The 21,588-nt window shown below is 39.4% G+C and overlaps 1 long non-coding RNA gene across 1 annotated transcript; it reads left to right on the forward strand.

Annotated features, from left to right (window-relative positions):
* On the forward strand, nucleotides 1-21,368 carry LOC310910887. The gene is made up of 4 exons (XR_014590424.1): nucleotides 1-61; nucleotides 1,461-1,589; nucleotides 8,962-9,257; nucleotides 20,910-21,368. It is a non-coding gene; the product is annotated as an uncharacterized lncRNA (long non-coding RNA).
* Nucleotides 21,369-21,588: the final 220 nt, after the last annotated feature.

A 21,588-nucleotide genomic window follows, 5' to 3' on the forward strand; every position in this document is an offset into this window, starting at 1 on the left:
AAACGGATTCCATTCCCAGCACTAAGTCTCATCCCTGGAAAATCAATGGCAGTGGAGGCAGGTAAGCCAAGATATGTTCATCATTGAAAGATACAACAAAAAAGAAATTATACTAGAACTTGAAGGCATATCAGCCATCTTACTATTCCAAACATTCATCTTATAAATACTGTAACATATGAATTTGATGTGAGTTTCTAATGACATAGTTCTTCAGGGAATATGATTTGTTTATAATAAGAAATACAGGATGTGTCATAGAACCCTGGCGTAAAATAATTTGGTATGCAACTTCTAAGGCAGGAACATAATGTTCCTATTTGCTGTCACTGAACTGTCATTATTTAAATAATGAAAAAGATGAGGGAAGAAGGGGAGAGAGACTGGCAATGATCTATGAAGCACCATTTGGTAACTATTACTATTCTTTGAGATGCAAGTTGAAAACCACAATCTGTATAAAATGAAGACCACATTTTAAAAATCACCTTCAAGATCAGATTTCAATAATTTAAAATTCAGAATTAATTTCTAGTTTATAAATAGGCATATATATATATATAATTTTGACTGAAATTTATCTGAATAGAAGTGAGCATTTACAATATTTGAAAATTAACAAAAGCTTTAAACGGTACCATGTTTTCGTGTAGAGAGAGCTGGTAGAACAAATTATTTGCTATTCACTTCTGACAGAGTACACTGTTAGTAGCCAGGCTAGCAGATTCAAAAATTCATCTTCACTGGATTTTTTTAAATGCCCTGGTAATATGAACTCTCATTCCCAGTCATGGGTTTCACAGCCTGGTTGCCTGGGAGCAGAGGAAGGAGCCCAAAGAGTGCAGTGATGATCTGATGATACTCAGCCCTGGGGCTGGCTCAGCTCTCAGGTGCTGCATTTGCCTATTTCAAATCTGCTCCTCTTAACTAATACACAGTGGTGTCACTGCAAATAGCTACATCATCTGGCATTTTTCAAATTGTTTCAACTGCAAATTTTATAGACAGATGAGTCCCTTGGACATAGGTATGAAAATAACAAATCTCCTATACGAAAGGACAATAAATCATGACTCAGGTGATTCACTCCCTGCACAGAGGATGGAAAATGAAAGAGTAAGCCCTTGAATAAGAACTGACTGAGACCTGAGTGAGACCAGTTACTGAGATAATTAGCAAAGGTCTTTTCATTTGTACATTAATGAACCAGAAGATCAAAGAGTTTGGCTAGGCCTGTAACCACGACTGCAACATTGTCTTGCTATGCAATAATGAACTCATTATTAGCTGCTTTCATAAATTACATGTGGTAGACTATTTTATTTTTAATACTGTATATAAAGCACAAAAACAACTACAATGTTGTTTTAGAAAATTTTAATTGCTAAGCATGCACTTTCATGTAATAAGCACATTCTTACTTTCAGCTGATTCCTGCTACCAATTTTGTCCTTTCACAGGGAATTTCCTGACAGATGGCAAACCTTCTCTATTTTGTGGAATAAAGGGGAAATAAGTGACTGAATGACCAAAGTGAACTTGAAGTATGTTGCATCACTTGAGAAAAATCTATAAAATCTACCTCAGAGGTAGGAAAAACAGATTAACATGCTAAGATTACATAAGATTGAGAAAAGTAAATATTCTAACAATCAAGTTCACCTCATCTTTTTGTGCCAGCATGTTTCTGTCATTTAACATATTAGGGACAGATATGTCTGGACCTATGACCGCAGAGTTGATGTTTAGCTTGGGAAATTATGTACGTAAGGCTCTGGAGTCAATCTTAGGAAATCTGGAATGTTTTTCTCTTTCTACTGTAGACTTTCTGCAACATCGTAGGCAGGTTATATGATATTTATCTTTCATGTCTGGAGCTGTAAAGCACTGTATCATTTTATACAGGTGTCGGGATAATAAATATATAAACCTTCACAATCACATGAAAATATTCACAAAACGCTCAGAAAAGTTTACAACCATGCATCTGATTGAAACTTCCAGATAAAATTGCAGCAGTTCATGAAGGAAGTTGTCGACTGTTACTGTTGGCAGTAAGATGTGATATGGAGAAAAACTTTGTCACAAATGGACAAGTTATTATTATGTGGGCATGTTAGTATATGCTCTCTTTTAAAATGGCATAAGAAAGAAAGGTATTTTATCTGTTGGCAAAGTTTCTGATGCAAAAATGATATATGCATTCACATTTATTTATGACCCACTCAGAAGATCTGACACTGCTGGGGAGAAGTTTAAGCTTAGGCATTAAGCCATCAGTTGCTACAGTAACAGCAATTATTCACTGCTCTGGGACATAGGGTAAACCTGACACATTGATTGCCACCCCTCCTCTCCCCCCCCCCACCCCCTAAACTTTTTTACTTAATGATTTACCTTCAAGTCGATGATCGGATGATTCACAACCCAGATGAAAATAAGGGTGAGCGAAATCCCAATATCAAACAGTTTATTCAAAAACTCTTCTAGCCTGGAAATCATCCACAAGGTAACATTTTTTCATGTGCTCCATTAATTTGAATTGCTCTGCAAACTTTTGTCAACCCCCACAGTTCTCACCAAGTATTCACCAAAGCTTTTGTTTCCAGCATGACTATTCATTATGTCTTATTCATCTGTGACCTCAGTAACATGTTACAGTTGTTTTTCTCTCTAACTGGATGACTTGAAAACCCACAAAGAAGAAGGCTGCAGGAATGCTTCCACCGAAAATACTCATGCGTGTCAGAGCATGTCATTGCAGAAGTGCAGCTAGGTGGATGTTTATGGCTTGTCCCTATTTCACAAACACTATAGTAAACAAAATGGCAAAGCCGAATGCAAAGCCTAGCAAGTGTGGTCCTGGGTTATTATTAAAATATACATTCCCAAAGCTCTTTGAATGACTTTAAAGTTCCCTTGAGAAAGACATGGAGAAACTCATCATTGCTTCACTAATGTGCAGGACCTGTACAGTACAGTTTTGGTGTGCTCTTCTTATGTCCTCAAGAGAAAAAGGGATGTGGTTGAGAGACCTTCAGCTAGATGTAGTTCCCCAGGAAATGCTCACAGCCTCTAAAAGATGCGTCAGCCATAGGAGCTTTAATGTCCCCGTGGGTGCCAAGGGGCACCGTCACTGCCGGTGCTGCAGAGTGCTTTCTACTGCTTTTGGAAGTCTTTTGTAAGGACTTTAATGATGAACAAGAACTTAGTCTAGACATTGAGCTCTTTTTGCAAAACAAACAGAATGTTTACTATAGTGTCTATGAAAAAAAATTACAAAAAAAAAAAAAAAAAAAAAAAAAAAAAAAAGAGAGAGAAAGAAAAGAGCCTCCTAACACTTAACACCCAAATCTAAATGCTGGGGGCAAAGTCAGAAGACAAAGCCAGAAGACAGAGTCAGAAGACAGAGTCAGAAGACGAGTGCCATCAGCTTCAAGGATACCAGCAATCAATACCATGGCTCCACGCCAGGAGCACTGCCCATCTGAGCTGCATAGCTGGAGACTCTCTGGAAAACACATTCTTCTTTTGTCACTTCAGCTCTGAATCACAGCTGTTCCTTGGTAACCTTTTGGAGGCAGAGTCCTCTCCTTCCTCAGAGGGTCCTGCTTCACCCCACTCCAGCACCAGCTTCTGTAGGCTGTTTTGGTGTTGAGATAGAACTAAGATATTAGGTTAACCTGCCAGTCTCTTTGTCAGTGCCAGACTATCTTCATTATATTATGTGAGTCTATGAAACATCAAAAACTGTTTCTCTAACTTTATCCCATTAATAATCACTAAGCATGAGGAGTCCACATTGCTCCAGCCCAGCAATGGAGTTATGCTTCTACTGTCCCCATTTGGCTGGTGCGGGGAGGAAGCAGGATCTCTACACCTGTTCCAGATCTTAACATTGCCTTTTCTTCTGCCTGCCCATGCCTGAAATTGGTAATGAGAAAGCTATTCATTCCTTTGCTCTCAATACAAAGGATTGTATTAGCTTGCTGTCACTTTGAGTGCTAGCTTATCTCTCTCCACCTGCAATTAAAATGTCTAAGGAAGGGCAGCACAGTCTTAAACTTCACCTTGAGATAAAACCATTTTTTGTTGGATTAACTCTTCTGCACACACACTGCACAATTTACATTCTTGCATCACAAACAAGTATTTCCTGCAGTCCTATTGTCCCATCCTAATCACAATTGCGACTATTTCTAAATCAATTTTCACACCCACCACTCAATACTCAATTTGTCCTCTGGCAAAAGTCATTCCCAGAGATGTGAATCAAGGCATTCTGAATGAGAAAGAAGAAATAGTTTTAGCCACAAACACTCTAAAGGTTGTTTTTGGTTTTGTTTTTCTCTTGGGTAGTGAATCAGATGAGAGCATAAATTCTTCTAATAATTTTCCTTCTCCTATAATGCATCATACTCATAAGGCAGCTGAAGAGTGAAGATGAGAAATGTTTCTGAAATGAAACAAACTTCTAGGTAGAAAAAGACCAAAGTGAAATAGGCTTTCCAATCCATACTACATTAATCCTTGAAATATTTGGTACAAAGGTCCGCAATGGCTGTACTACTAATCATAACTGTGGGAGTATATCTTTGCTCCTTTTAGTCTGAAAGTGGATCTGACCATGAAGGTTAGAACATCTAGGCTTTTGAAAATGTGGGACATAGAAACCTCGCAGCAGAGGACATGATCTGACGCATCACCAAGACATCAAGGAAAATTAAGCTTAGGATGAGTCTCAAGGTCTGTGCAATCAGTCACCATTCCTGCAGATGGGCAGACTGTGAAGAAGCTGTTTCTAGGATTCTGCTGCTTGACAGTGAGTAAAGTATAATACTTTTTGCTATTAAAATTAAATATCTACAATTGCACATAAATAAGACAGGTAATGAAAAAACATGTAATCATAAAAAAAAAAAAAAAAAAAAAAAAAAAAAAAAAAAAAAAAAGTAAAATTTTCACAGTTGAAAACATTTTTTTTCCCACTAAACAGTGGGGGGGAAAAAGAAAGAAAGAAGTAGAATGGAATTTTAGTTCAGCTTTTAGCAGAAGCCATAACTGTTTTTAAGCTGGGTCTTGATCTATGGATGTAAGGACTTAGGTGAATTAGTAACACCCAGCAGGAGAGAATAGTATGCAGCAGTTACAATGCTTAGGTTTGTTATAGTCATCTGGTTTCAACGAGGTTTTCTTTACTCATTTTAATTCTCTTTTAAATCATCCGTTGTTACAGAGTCCCTAAAATGCATTATGGAATTGCAGGCTAAAGCCAAGGCATACCCATTCCACAGTGACTCACTGTGCACCCTGGGCAAGTGTCTGTCTCAGTTCAGGAAGAGGTGAATGGGGCAGTGATAGTTCTCAGTCTCATAAAACACTTCAATAACTTCCTGTGAAAAGGAGTAGCTCGGTCAGTAAAATCTCTTAACTGCCTCTTTCCTAGCCTGTAACACAGGAAGAGCAAAGGACAAAAGCCTTGCAGAAAACAAACTCCTCCTGCTCAGCATCTATTTATTTCAGATGTTGGAACCCATACCCATACATTCCTGAACATCTGGTAAGTGTGTCTCCTCCACAAGACCAATAATGCACCATCACGGGGGAGTGGGAGGTAGGGTGGGGACTGGCAGTAGGATAAATAGACTGAGAGGGAGAAAGAAATTAAGGGAAAGCCTTACAGTATGTTCAGTATATGTTCAGTAATTTCAGGAGTTTTCTTAATAGCAGGTCTGTGAAAAAGGCAGAGGGGAGGGCTATGGAGGGCTGTGAGCAGGTTGAGGATAGTGACAGGTGAAGGACAGGGCTGCAGCTGGTTCTGCTGTGTGTCCACTAAGCATGCAGTGGCTGGAGGCTTGTCAGGTCTCAGAAGCATAACTTGTGGGTCAGTGCCTTTACTATTCTGTGCAGTATCACTCCATACATTTAAAATGGAGAGAAAAGGTAATGGGATTTTATCTAAACTTTTTATACTTTTAGTAGAGATAAAGAAGTTTTTACAACATCCTTTTCTGGCTGTCTTCCTGGTCCTAGATAAAAATGGAAGTTACAAGGGTACTTTGGTGATCTGCTTGGGGTGAGCCAAAGTGCCTTGGCTCTGGTTGGTGCAAGATCAAAGCCTCCATAGGGAGCAGGGTCAATGTAAAAGCAGCAAGTGCACTGGAAAACACAGGATGCAGACACTGCAGAATCAGTGATGTTTCCTGCTTGACTCAGCCTTTGTTTTTAATTTGGTATTGTCATCCACTTGTTTACACTGATACAGACCTAGTCTGGAGAAACCAATTCATGATTTCCAAACAGCCAACACATTCCATCAGGGATCATAATCCCACACTTGATTAATACATCATGGCCTATAACAGTCATGCCAGTGTGTGCAATTGCACCCATTTCTTGGTTTGCTTGTCTCAGACAGTGCCACAAAGGTGAATGTGAATGGTGGTAACAAAGCATTGGGCTGTTGGGCTGTACTGACACAATGTGATTGGACTTAGCTGCAATATCACAGTTTCATAATGCAGAAGGCTTTGAAGAACCAAACAGACCCCAAGCATCCTGTGAAGCACAGGTGCAGGTCAGAGCTGAGAAAGCAGTATTGGCCTGAGGGAGACACCCAGAGCAATGTGTCCAGGAATACAGGGTGAGTAGAGACAGATGCAGAGGGTCTGATATGGACAGACATTACTCGATAGAAAGAACAACCTCAGGACAAGGGAAGGAGCACCATCTGGTGGAAAACAGGTCAAAATTAAAAGCAGTGATTCTCCTGATCTTTTCTTTATCATCACGTGGCAAAGAACAAAGGAATTACTATCACTTCTAACTCACCTTGTACAACTCTGGGAACCCTTGATTTTCTCTTCATGGAATATCAGATGTCTCAATATAGGTAATCTGTGCAGCTCATCACATGACATAAAAATGAGTCTGTGAGTCTGGGGAAGCTTGAAGTTTTAGCATGGTTTTGATCTGAATTCTTAAGCAGAATCAGATCCAGGTGTGACATGTTTTGTTTTATTAAAAAAAAAATCTCTTCTTTTCTCACTTGACTATTTCCATTGAACCTGTAGGGTCCTTGGGACTCCTATTCATGTGTCAAATATAGTTAAACTTGGTCAATAGCTAAAAAAGGTCCAAGGAAGCAGACAGAAAAATGCACATGAACTTAGACACACAAAACCTTTCTTAGGAAACAAGAGTGCAAAGAAGCCAGATGTGAGCCATTAGCTCATCTGCCTTTTTTGCAATGAATGGATCTCGGTCCAGTGATTGCATAAGATTTCTGCAAGAGTATTTGACATAGCAGCAAAAGGATATCAAGCAGCTATTTGGTATACAATTCAGAAGAACGAAGTGCAACATTCATTAGAATTAAGGGAGTGAGTTAAAAGTCAGGTGAATTCAACTGATTCTGTAATTTGGAAAAGAGCAAACATCTAGCAGTAGTTTCAGAGTTTAATATTGAGCAAACACCATTTAAAGTTTCGACAATAGTGAAGATCCAAGGGTCACCTGAAAAGAAACTTCAGAATGAGCAGCTTTGCAAATTACATTAGAAGGAGGCTGTACCAAGTTTCTTAAATTGTTTCCTCAATTGAGGTCAGTTTCTTTTCCTCCCTTTGATTTTAAGAGCCTTTTAGGTGTCTTGTACTCTGTCTAGCAACTTGCTTACTCCCCCTTGGTGGGGAAAGTGAGAAAACTCATCAGCTGCAATAAATACACTTTCATTGGTAAAGCAAGAGCAGCACACACAAGCCAAATAAAACAAGGAATTCATTCACCACTTCCCATCCACAGGCAGGTGCTTGGCCATTCTCAAGAAAGCAGGGCTGTGTAACAGCTACTTGGGGAGACAAACACTGTAACTCTGAACATGCTCCCCTTCCTTCATCTTTTTGTGGATTTATGTATGAGCATGATGGAACCTGATCAAAGGTAGGGTCAGTTGTCCTGGCTGCATCCTCTCCCAGCTCCTTGTGCATCCCCAGACCACTCGTGTGTGGGGTGAGGAGCAGTGAGGAGCAGAAAAGCCCCTGGCCCTGTGTAAGTACTCCTCAGCAGTAAGAAAAGCATTCCTGTGTTGTCACAACTGTTACCACCACAAATCCAAACTTCGTCCCATGCCAGCTACTATGAAGAAAACCAACTCTATTCCAGCCAAAACAGCACAACCCTCTTTCATGTAGAAGAGAATATTACATAGACAATATTTAGTCAAATACTGAGTTATGAAGGTTGTCCTTGATAAAGGGACTAATGATTCTACACACTCTTATTATTTGCTCATAAATATTAATAATACCCAACACTGCACATACAGTATCAAATCTACTTGTAGTTGCACTCACCAAAATGTTATTGACAAATAAATACATGTTTCTCCAAGCTATCTGTATCTCACCATCTTACCTTTGCTGTTTACCATGCTGGGAACTGCTTACACAATAGTAACAATTGCACAAGGAAACAAGCACTTCTGTGTTTTCGCAGTTCTGACAACAGACATATGCAGTCCTTTAAAATCCACCCTCTAATTTGGTTTAGGGATGTTTCTTTTGCACTCATGTATTCCTTCACTAAAAAAACAAGACCTCCTGTTTCTTTGGTTGTTTTTTTAACTGGAAAATCACAGTTCAATGGATGAAGAATTTTCTTACCTGGATTATAATCTTGGACATCATCTGCTCTAAGAAGCTGTTTGCCCATCCTGCTATTACCACTTAGCTTCACATATTTGAACCAAGTAGAATTTGTCACTGTCTGTTTTGATCAAGAATGTCATTTCACATTATATTCCTTTGAAGTTGATATATTTTCACAAAATATTACAGATTTAGACAAAAGGGAATTTTCTAGTGGAAAAAATGCTGCCATGGCAGATTCCTCACCAGCACTGCATTCAAGTACTTAGAAAAAATGCAATGAGTATCTAAAAAAAATTTCCTAACCTCTTCCTAGGGACTCGGATCTTCCGTCTCAACAAGGAGTCATAAAGACAGTGGTTAACCCTTGAGATACATTCCTCACTGACAGTGGTGACCTGCTTGGGAAGGATACAGGAAACAGGGGGCCATCCAGCTTACACCACACCTGCCAAGCAGCAACTGCATATTCCAAGAAGAAATTTCCAGAAGTAATAGTGAACTCAGACCTGGAGCCAATGCTAAGAGAAGTAAGAATTTGACTCACTTCCTGAAAGTATTTGATCAGTCCATCCTGCTCCCTGTTTCAGCCTGGGACCCATGCCTGCCTGGGTACGTTTAATGTAGTCATCTTGCTTTTTTGCAGGTAATTGTGGGTTCAAGATATGTATATGTCCTCCCAGATACATCCTCTTCTTTTGTTGTTTTTATTTTTACATGGAAATAGAATTTAAACGAGGAGCTACCTTTTCCCACTCTGCAGTTAAATGCTAAGGCTTCATAAGTTTAAGATAAGTACCTTTTGGTTTAAAACTTCAGGCTTCAAGATTTATATGTAATTATGTTATGATCTCAGTGAACACAAACTGCTTGCTTGTTGCGCTCTTTATTGAAAATTCTCTACCCAAATTGAGTTTGAGGTTTCTCATTGCCACAAGATACATAATTCTTTTCTTGACCACACTCTTATTCTTCTGTTTGTTGTTTGGGATTTTTTTTTCAATTATAAGCTAATAAGAGGGATGATTGCAAAATGAGTGTACAGGTTTCATGTAAAGCTACTGCAGACAGTCAGTTGAAGCCATCTGTAGCTAATTGATTAAGATACATGACAAGTTTCAGATCAGACTTCCATTTTTGAAGTAGTTACATGCACTGGCAGATGGATAGATAGACAGATAGATAAATAGGTACGTAGACAAATAGATGACAGAATTTTAATGGAAGGGTATTCAAACCCTTGGATCTCTAGAACACTTAACAACATCCTGAATGAACAGATAGGAGCCTTTGCCATTAATAATTCTCCATATTTTATCCTTGTTTTATGGGCGATTATAAACAGGACTTTAAGCAAATTGAGGTATCCAAACCTGCTTTCTGTTGAGGTTTACAAATTCTTCTCTGAAAATTATAGGTCATGGATGGTTATTGTATTTTTTTCAAAAAAAAAATTTGAAATGACAGGTGAACTACTTAGATGATACCTTTCTATACTTAATAATACAAGTCTTAAAGGAGTTGATTTATCTTAATGGCAATGACACTCTAAAATGTACCTCATCAGGTGTCTAAATGAAGGACTGCAGCCACATTAGGTACTGAAGACTTTTTCTAGGCACAATTTACAAATAAAGAGATTGCTCTTATTTAAAAACTGAGTTGGCCCTTAAAAGTCCATTAAATGCTAGAGATTCCTTCCAAAAGGTAATGTTCACAGTTTTACAGGAAAAAAAAACCAAACAAACAATCAAAAAAATAAACATAAAAGAAAACCAACAAAGAATAATATTAACATATTAACTGGGGGCTAAAAACTGAAGCAAAAGGGATGAGTGGTCCTTGTGGCTGTAAAGCTTACACTGGTGAACATTGCAGAAGCACTGTCTGATAACAACTGTATCCCACTCCCGTACACTGTCTAATCTATGCGACAGCTGATGATGTTGTAATGCAGACTCTTGGTTATCCCAAAGGGAAATCTGAAGGTTTGAAAACACCATTGCACAGCCCAGCAGTAAAAATGTACAAACACACTTTCCTCATTTTCTAGGGGTTTGGCACGCATACAGGATGGCAGCTCCCCATTGCTCCCTGCCTCTGCCCTCCCAGGGCACCTCCCTGGCAGCTCTTCCCTTACAGAAATGTACAGACACTTATTAGAGCAAATGTTCTTCAAGCATGACAACTGATTACTATCTGACTTGGCTTTGGTACAGCCTGAGCATGTTAAGACCTGACAGTATTTCAGTGTTGTAAAAGGAATTCAATGTGCAGTGAGGACATGCCTCCTAAACTTCACTAAGAGTTAGTTTGGGAGAGATCTGCAAGCCAGCATAAGAGAAAATTAATGCATGGTAATAGGAGTAGAGCATGTGTAATCCTAGCCAAGTTCATAAAAAGAGAAAAACATAGCAATAGTTGTAGAAATTAACATTGTACTTGCTAGCTCCCAGATTCACTCCTTGGCTTTTTGGCTGATCTCTGACTGTCATTTGTCTATTCAGAAAAGTGGACATGTGTTACTCCTGCTTTTAGAGGGGCAACATATTGCGACATGGGTGTGGACCCTCACAGAGGACAGCAGGCAGCAGCAGGGTCAAACATGGAAGGCTCTTTATTATCTGACTCCAATAGCTTACATACATTTTGTACAGTGGGCCAAGATTGGCCCAAGGAGGTTACAACCTCCTGACTCCATTGGTCAATATGACCATCAGTCAAGTTCTCTCTCAGAGAACAACTATGCAAAACATACAGATAAATTCTAAGAACACAATATTGTTTATGTGAAGCAGCGTGAGAAAGCTGCTGCAAAGACTCAAACACTTGAAAGCAAGAAATGCAGGGGCGACAGACATGAATTAGTTAAGTGTGTGAAGTCATTATGTATATCGTAAAGGAAGTTAAACCTCCAATTCAGTGCTCTCATGTAGCCTTAAATCACTATAGCCTAATCCTCAAGAGTAAAATGATGATATTTAGCTTTCTTTTAACAAGCATAATTTATCCTACCCTAGCTGTCATTCTATCTTCTGTCAAGTTTTTTCAGAGCTCTAGTCAGATACTCTTGCATTCTGATCCTTTCACAATGTGAGGCAAAGGAGAAAGATGTGAATCCTTTTGAATGCAGAAGGAAAGCCAAATGCCCCTTCCCCAGTGCCTCTTCACTGCCCACCCAGACTATGCAAATGTTCTTTTGGGATGTGTGGAGGGTTAAGAATTGTTCTTCATGCACAATAATGTGCATTTATCTGTTAATCCTTCATGCTCTATTCCTGAAATGTCAAAAGATTGTTTGAGCCAACAACATCGGCAGCATTAAGATTTCTGTACTGCCCAACATTCCTGAGGAACAGCAGACTCAGAAATGTTCATTTCTTTCTGGAAGCTGTCTTAGTTAAGGGTTAGTTTCAGCTGACTGCTGCACCAGTAGCTTTTAGGGTCATTTCATGGAGAAATTCAACAAAATGAAACAGAAAAACAGCCTTAGTGACCTGTCCAAATAGTCGCGGACTCCCACTATGCTTCTTTACAGAACAAATTACTGCTATCCCAGTTTTCAGGATTAAACCAAAGCAAAAGGTCTAGCCTGTGCATTTCTACAAAGAAAAGCATCACAAGACAAGAAGTCAGACACCAGTGTCCTGGTTGCTGGCTGCTCTCAGTGGTTCCTGGGCTGTAGTTCGAATTGTCCTTCTCTGTGTTCCAAATGAAACACGCATTCCTCTGAGCTTCCTGAACATAGTTTGAAGGGGCTTTTGAAGCAACACTTTCTTCCAAGGGATTAGTGCGCAGTCTTAATGGTGTACTGCTTTAGGAAGAAGAAAGTCTTCCAATGGAAAGAGGCCTACTTATGTGACCCACCAGCCAAACTCGGGCAGAACAACTGCTCTTTTCCTGTTGTATCCTCCAGCTGAATTTCAGTCAAGACGAGTGAACATTTTGCCCTTCTATCTTGTACTGCAGAAGGTGACAAAAAACTTGTAGTTAGTTGGTTAGATCCATTCATTTGCAAGTCCCTTGGTGAGTCTTACAGGATTTAGTAATTCTCATAACTGAGTTTTCTAACTTGTGCCTCAAGTCGTGAACATTTCTTGAGGTTAGATTACCATCAAGAGAAAAGCCTAAGAAAGATTTTGTGCTTGTAACAGAGCACAAAACACCTTGTGTTTCTCATCCATAGACAAGAGAGGGAAGAATTTATTTAACTGGAACAGTTCACAGGTCTATAGTTGAGATATATTTGTTTTCTGGTCACTAAAACATATGAGCTGCCTTTGCAGACAGTGGCAAAGGCATACACACATTTGTGCAGCAACTAAAAGGTTACTTTTCTGTGCCTTTGAGTTTCAAGGATTTTGAAACCGGTTCAAACACTTTCTGAAGCTTCATCTTTCATTGACTCTCTTAATCCTCCCAAGCCTGGCACCATTTCTCCCTCATGTTTATATTTTAATCTCAAGTTTCTTGCTTGAGAGCTATATTGTTTAAACCTGATGCTGTCAGTGATGGTGCATCTGGAAGTTTTGTTACACATTTTCCAGAAGCTTCTCTTGATTTGGGGTGTGTGGGTGTGTGTGAGGGGGCTGTGTGTTCAGGGAGGATGCTCATCAACCCTGCATGAGGCTGATCACATTCATGGTAGCTCATTTAGCTTTGCATGTTTTGTCACCGGGTCTGAATGCCCATGAACTAACATTCCAAGTAGTACCAATAAACTCTCCACCCTGTTACAGCCCTCTGGATATTATCCACTGCTGTCTTTTCCAGTGGGCAGCGATGAAGAAGTCTGAGGTCAATCAATAGAGACCTCATGGCCTGGTTGAAGGATCTGGAGAGCAGATGGTGTTCTCCTTAATCCTGCCAGTTGCAGGGAATAACGGGGGTAGAAATGGGAATACCACACAGATGCCTGCAGCCTCACCTGGCTCTGAGCCTGCTGTTACCAACAGAATTTTTGATCACAGATCAGTTTACATGACTGTAAGCATTACCAAGCTTTCTGGCAACAGACAGAAAAAAAGAATCTTTGCTCAGGAGTTAGCAGGTAACCCAGATTTGAAGAGGGGAGGAGATAAAACTGGGATCAGTATGGATAACCACCACAATTTCTGCTGGTTTTATTTTTTACCCACCAAAATCTTTCCAAGCATTCTGCCTATCCTCACTAGGACCCAGAGTCATCCTTTCTCATGGACCATGCTGGAGGTGTGCAAACCCAACAATGTCTCCAAAACTTGCCTAGCACAGAGGGCTTCAGACAAACCTGCCACAGGGAAAACTGTTCATCAGAGCAGGTTGCTCAGGGCCCCATCCGGCCTAGCCTTGAACACTTCCAAGGATGGGAGCATGGACTTTACAACAAGGGGGACTCAAGCTTACAAAGCTACAGAATCTGCAAAGTGTAAAGAAAGATATAGCTTTGTTCAAACTTACCTAAAGCTCCATTTTCATGCATTATGCCCTTCTAGGCTATGGTGAGTAGGAACAAAAAAAATTGGCCTCAACTTTAGAAGATTAAATGTGTTTTCCTAAGACACAGACAGACTTGTTAAATCAAGAAACCTATTGTGTGTACACATCTCTAAATCAGCCTTTCATATTGTCCCACATTTTTTAAACACAAAAGTGAAAACATTTTCAGGGAGTATCAAATGATGAGTAGCACCAAATGCCTACAGATGATGGTCCCCAGGTCAGAATAAATAAAAAATTCTTTACCTTTGGATCCTTGCATAACTTACTTTTACCTGAGATCCTTATTTTCATGTAGAGGTTGTAGTGAGGTGGGTGTCAGTCTCTTCTCCCAAGAAACAAGTGACAGGATGAGAGGAAACGACCTTAAGTTGCACCAGGGGAAGTTTAGATTGTATATTAGGAAAAATTTCTTCAAAGAGATTTTCTTCACTGGCTGTTAAGAATTGGAATAGACTGTCCAGGTATGTGATTGGATCACCATCCCTGAAGGTATTTTTAAGAGCTGTAGATGTGGTGTTTAGAGACATGGTTTAATGCTGGACATGCCAGTGCTAGGTTAACAGTTGGACTTGATGGTCTTAGAGGATTTTTCCAGCCTAAATAGTTCTATGATGTGTAGATAGACATCCTCTTGGATATTGGCCATCTAGACTTCTAAGGGAAATAGGCACTTTTATTTTGCCTTTTTAATGGGCCTTGTATATTTAGAGATGAAAGGTATTTTTAAATGGTGATAACTTTTACAGCACTAAGTAGATCTCTCCTACTGTTTTCTAACCCTTGAGATGTCTCAAGGGTTAGATCGACTCTATTGTTTCCCAACTCCTCTGACTTTAGTCTATAGGGGAATTCCCATCATATTTCAAAGGTCATAGACACGCCCTTGATTTTTCTTCCCCTTTAAAAAATAACAGAAGGTTGTGCAAAGCATTTTGACCCTCATTTTTGCTGACATGAGAAAAATGTATGTCACTCCACCTGATACTCCTTAGCAGGGATATATCTGCATACTTTTGTTTGCTGGAGCAGCTACCCACTCACAGCATCTAAAACTGGGAAGTGGCTAATGTAGTTAGAAGAGGAGTGGGATCGAAAAGTAGAACCATTTCATATCCTGGTGAACTGGATTTTGGGTTAAGAGACCAGTGCCTGTGGGAGGCTTACTTTCTGTCAAGTAGAAGGCAAGAGAGAAAATGAGTTCTCCCATAATGCAGTAAATCAAATTTCTTGAGTTAAAAAGTGCACAAAGTCTTTTTGGCATCAAAGTGAACCAGAAAAGCGTCTTTTTCTGTAGAAAAGTCAAAATCATGCTGTTGGGCTGGCTGGAGAACCAAAATTTCCTTTCCAATCCATCTCCAGCTACAAATGTAAGCAGCTGTTGCTAGACAAGCTCAAAAAGCTCAAGTGCTGCCTATTTTTCACTACCAAAGCTCTAGTCAGGCTTTGTTTTTTTCTCAGTGTTTTTTTTCTGTAGTTTTAATTTTAATACTAAAAACATTCAACGCTGTCTTCTCACAAGAATTTCTGAGAGCAGAAAATGTGCAGCATGTGAATCTTTAACATACAGTGATCATTCCACATAAAGCCAAGGAGAATGCCAGTGGTTCCACCATTCTCCAGCCCCACCCTTTCTGGTGTAGACAATCTTTAGGATGCGAGGGAATGGTATCTCAGAGGAGACCTGGGAACTTGTTCTATGATGCAGCCTTGTTTATACATGTTCCTGGTTGCTTTTCACTCATGGACTCTCCTGTCTCTAGTCAGTAGCACTGTTTCTGTGTGGGATTACGCTAAGGGAAAAAAAAAATAAAAGTGGAAAATCTGTACCTTTTCAGGGGATTGAAAGCTTGTGGGATTAGCTTCTACAAAAGTCAGCAAAAGCCTGGATAAATGTTGTGTGTGGCACGATTGTTATTTAGAGGATTTACATGTGAAGATGTGATGCAATGTGTTCATGTCCTCTGCTGCAATTGATCTTGAACTGTTGGGTGATGGTGAGTTCTGGATGGAGGCGACAGGGTTAATCAGGTTTCTCTGCTTCTGTAGCTGAAAGAAAGGAAACTAGATTAGTATTTATGGTATTATCATCCCCACACTTCCTACATCATATAAGTCAAAGTCTCGGGTCACTCTTATGATGGTGAGTGATCAAAAAATAATAACAGGTTATAAACTAGAAAATATCAGATGAAGCCAGTTTAATAGACTGTGAACAAAGTCCAGTTTTGCGAATCAAAATCAGAGATGTATCTGAATCAGAGACATCTCACTGTGAAATTCTTCAGCATCCATTTGCACACCCCAGCAATCCTTCTCCAAGCAGTCTGAGAAGCTCTATGATTGACAATTTTATTAAAAACTGTGAAAGATTGTGTTATGGAGTAATCCAATGATAACTTCTTCCTGCTAATCCCAAGAGTTCAGTCAAATTTATTTTAATCTGTAGGCCTTTGTTCATAAGCTGAGCACTAAGGTTCAAGGACTTCTGTGCAAAACCAAGAACACAGCATGGACTGGGGCTGACTTGAAAATTCACAAGTGCAGAAGCATTCTAAAAGACTGGATCAAAAGAGAAGTCTTTTCCCACATCCTTAAGAAATGAGGATTCTATTTAAATATCTGCATGGAGTAGCAGAGAAATAAGAGGAAATATCTTTTTTATGGCTCATTTCTTAGGGTTATACCCATATTTATATACATTTTGCTCATACAGCCTTTGAGATCCCGTCTGTAGCATGCAGAAGCTCTTTATTTATACAGTTATTGATGTTTACAAGGTTATGAACAATTTCCTATCTGGATTATCCCACAGTTTATATGCTCCTTTATCAATACAAAAGCCAGATTGCGAGAAATCAGACGGTTGCTTTGGTCAAGGTAATAAGACGTTGCACAACCTTACATATTTGGTCTCACAGACTGCAAACTGACTTTCTGGAAAGATCTTTCTGCAATGGAACTGCCACAGTATATGTGCATTTTCCCTACCAGTAGAAGCAAATCCCAGAATTTTACCATTTCAGAAGAAATGTGAAGAGAAAAAGACAGAAGAAAGGTATGCAGAGATTAAGGTATGCAGAAATTAAAAAAGAAGCACAGAGTAGGAGAGATTAGTTGAAGGAGAGCAAGGAGAGTGCAGTGGGAGAAGGAAAGAGGGTCCTCTAGGGCTAAAGCTTTGCCAAAAGGGAGCCTGTAGGCCTTAGTCACATTTGTCAGCCATCATCTTGTGTAACAAGAGGTAATTCTTCTGGGACAAGGTGCTGTTCTGAAATGGCTGGCTGGGACACTTCCCCCAGTGGCCTTCGACCAGCTCCATTAACAGTGTTTCTTGGCATGGTCCCTATTATGCCAGGGAGGTAAAATGTGGCACTCCCTCTGAGTCACCTCTCCTTGTCTTCACACCATGCAACATCCCCTTGCATCAGAGCTGCTTCTCCCTACAGCCATGTCACACCACCAGCGCGAGATGCATGTGACAGTAGCATGGTGAAGCTCATGAGGCACCTTGTCAGCCCATAATGGAGCAAAAAAATGTTTGTGCCTTAATTTTTTGCTCTTGCTGTTTATGCAGGCATCCTCAATAGACTGCTGATTAAGACAGAGCTCTGAGGCACAAAAATCAAAACTATTCCTATTTTGTATTTTTCTGAAAGTATCATATTATATTAGATGTATGGTTTTCATTCACCAATTCATTGTCACTACCTCTAATGTCTCTGATCTGTTGCTTCTAATCATGCCAAGCATCCTATCCATGAATCCTATTCAAATCTCTTAATGATCATTTCAGACCTAAAAGCAGCTGCCTCTGGGCTAAAACCCAGCAAGCTTTTGTGGGTCTAACAGGCGTGGTGCTCAGGCAGAGATGCCACCTGAGCTCAGGTGAGAGCTATTCATTTTCTAACACCTGAAGTGGTTTGCTGTGTGGATTTAATCCAGTTACTTTTCTGCATCCTGGTCTTTGCCAGATGCAAACAGTGAGAACAATGCTTCCTGGGCTTTGAGAGCTCTGAACAAAATTTGATAGCCTTTCTTACATGCTAAGGTCACAAAAGAAGGAGTGAGACTGTCCTTAGTTAAGTGCTTAAACAGCAGGTTTGTTTAGGTGGTCGATAAGCCGCACTTGTATAAATCAACAAAGAGGATTTAGACAAAGAGGGGGGAAAACCAATACAGGGTAAAGGTAAACTTTCTGTACTTGAGAATGTTTCTCCTCCTGTCTCTGGGCCATGCTACAAAAAGGCTGTGTATAAGAACTTGAAAAACCAAACCACCCTGCTCTGAGGTGTTCCATATAGCACAGTCCTGCAGGTGGCTTTATTCCTAAAGTGCTGAGCTGTGCTGTTATTGAAGTCTTCTACTCCCCCTTGCTCCCAAGACCTACTTCTGGACTTAAGTGCTGCATCAGGAGTAATCACCTACCTAAAAGTAAGATCCATTTTTTTACTGAAGTCATTGTTTATAAAAGAGCTGTAGGCTGCCAAAATGCTTTTGCTGTGATGATTTTATCAGGCACTCAACTGATGTACTCCCTGCCATTCTCATTTCTGCATCACCAGTTTTCTCAATGATAAACAACTGACTTTGCTTCAATTAATTAATTGTGGAGACAAACATGAGCCTCAACACCTTTTAATAAATTAACAATCTCAGCCTGTATCACTAAATCAGAAGAGATTGTAATGTGAAAACTAATTTATAGATTTTGTGGACACAGCACCAGATGGAGTAAAACTGAGAGCTGTAAAGCTCTCCTGTTGTTTCAAAAAAAAAAAATGTGCCTGACTCTTCCACTTTCTGTGTCTCCTAAGTGTATTTAAGCAGATATGTGCATACATAAACAGCAATGGTTAATGGTGAGATACAATTCAATGTGACCTAAACCAATATCCTATTTGCATAAAATGCATGAAAATATATTACCTTTTCTAATAATCCTAATAATTACCATTAAATTCTGAAGCATCCCATATAGATCTAGGTTTGAATCATTCAAGAGGCTCTGAAAAGGGAGGTAGTACAACCCACTCATGTTAATGAACCAAACTTTTGGTCAGAACTGGGAAAAAATTATGAGTGCATGAAATATTTTTCTCTTCCAAAGCTACTTTCACTCATTTAAATGACAACACTGCTGGTCTTATGGAAAAGACCTTGCCTGCCAAGACACAATTTGAGTAATAACAGTAATTTCCACATGACTTCTAGTGGTGCTAACCCAAGACCACTAATCATGTAGTGTTTCATTTCTATACCACTAAGTTTGACATATGGGGTAGAATAAAAAATTTCTTGCTTCAAGTAAATGGTTGTATTTAAAGCCCTGCAGGAATTGAGCTTTTTTAAATCATATTGTTTTAATATTAGTTTTCATTCTGTCCTAGAATACAATCCTAAATTTAATTTGAAATTACAAAAATCACAGAAAATATTCTGTTCTAAAATTTAAACATGCATTTTAAATACCTGATGTGATCCACTCGAGGTTAATTTTGGATCACTCAGATGAATTGCTTTGATTTTTGTTAAAGATTTGCCTGTTATTTACTCTTATTCCACTTCTTTAAACAAACATACAAAAAGCCCTAAATACAAACCCCACAACACTGAAATTGAAATAATCCCTAGGGAACTTTTAGTATCAGCAGATCAGCATTTGCCAAAGGCAAAGCAACCCTGCTGAGGCATTTTGGCAATTTCTAACTTTACTGCAAACTGTTACTTGTTATCAGTGTAAGGTCTGTGATGCAACAGCTGCATAGCTCTGACTTCATCCAGGTGAACAGCAGTGCAACATCTAACCCCAGAAAATATGCTAAATTGAATTCCACATGTAGCTGAGCATAAGCTCCTTCCACTCTTAAGAGATGAATCTTTACTCAACAGTCAGGTCAGATGCCTCTTGCTAAGCAAAGATGAGGAAGTAATGGGCCTTCTCTAACCAAAGAATGCTTCTTCCTCCACCTGTTTTCTGTTGCTCAGTTCCTGATGCTTTTAGGCTTTCTAGGAGTCCTTCACGTTTACAGTAATTTCTCTCCAGAATCAAATTGAAACCAACCTGGGAATTCCCTTGTCATTTTTTCCACAGTAGCCCAGAAGTACATATGACATGTTGAGCACACACAGATAAAGCCACTATATCAGTGCCACCAGCATGGCACAGGCAGTTCTTGAAGAGAAAAGTACTTTGCTGTGAAGCAGAGAAGAATGTAGGTCAGTATAACAACATTCAACCTACACTTTCCTCTGGTGACAGTAATAGGCTCAAGGATTGTGATCCTGATGGCTTTTGAAAATCTCTTTTGTGCTTGGTAGAAACAAAGTAGAAGCTCAATTAAAAGAGATGAAACTGTGGTAGAAAGACTGCCTAAAAAGAAACAGACAAAGACAAGACCACTGATTTATAGGCCATTGCTGGGCTCAGCTTCTCTTCTAGACAGCACACTGCAATTTTAATATATGACCCCAAAGCCAGTTTCCAAAATATTTTCTGCAAAAATGTGAAATAGTTCTGGCACACCTCATCAGAGACAGGACCCTGGCTTTAGAGGAACTGTCATCTGGGCCACTGCAGCCACCCCTCATGTTCCCATGGGATGAAATACAGGGTAAGTTTGCCTTTCCATTCCCACGTTGGTAATTTTAATTCTTTTATTTTCTGGCAATCAGAATATATCAGTATTTATATTTGGGGGCATTTTTTTTAATACAAAGTGGAGTATGTTAAAATTTGTGACACGAAAAATACTGTGTAGTTTTTCATTTCTTCTCTTTGTTTTCCAGCACCTGTTGAAAAGAGGAAAATCACCTTTAAAGGCTGGAATAGGAAAGGTCTGAATTCTATGGGTTTTTTCCACCATCATTCTGCCAGGTATCTTGCCACACACACATCAAGCTGTACTTTTAAGAACAATTCTGGCATGTTCCTGTCACAAGAGGATGTACTGGCTCTTGTATGATGGTATGAAATTCTTCCTACCCCTTTCTTTTTCTCTAAAGAAAAACCCTGAAGTCTTTCACAGACCCTTTGGCTGATCTTTCCCTCCTCAGTGGCATAATACCTTGATCAAGTTCATCATTTACAAAGCAGCAAAGCTCCCTGAATTCTTTAGTCTGATATGAGATACAAAAGAAATGAACACATGTGAAGGTGAGGTCTCAGTGTCAGCACCATTAAAATGCTTTTAAGCACAACAGCACTACAAGGGCTGTGAAATATTTGAAAAGAATTGTGAGTCTTTCCAAAACCAAAGCAAAGACAGAAACTGGACCAGGTGATGCAGTTCCATGAATAAAACATGTCATCTCATTTATATGACAGTAAAAATACTGCCAGAGAAGAAATTTATCAGAATCAGATCGAAGTTTCAAGCCCAATGGACAAACCATTTAAAGGTTATTCACTGTGGATTGGCAGAATAAATACTTCTGCTTTTCTCTCATATTACCTTTAGACTGAAGA

Source organism: Zosterops lateralis, assembly GCF_965231275.1.
Source record: "Zosterops lateralis genome assembly, chromosome: 6".
NCBI lineage: Eukaryota > Metazoa > Chordata > Aves > Passeriformes > Zosteropidae > Zosterops > Zosterops lateralis.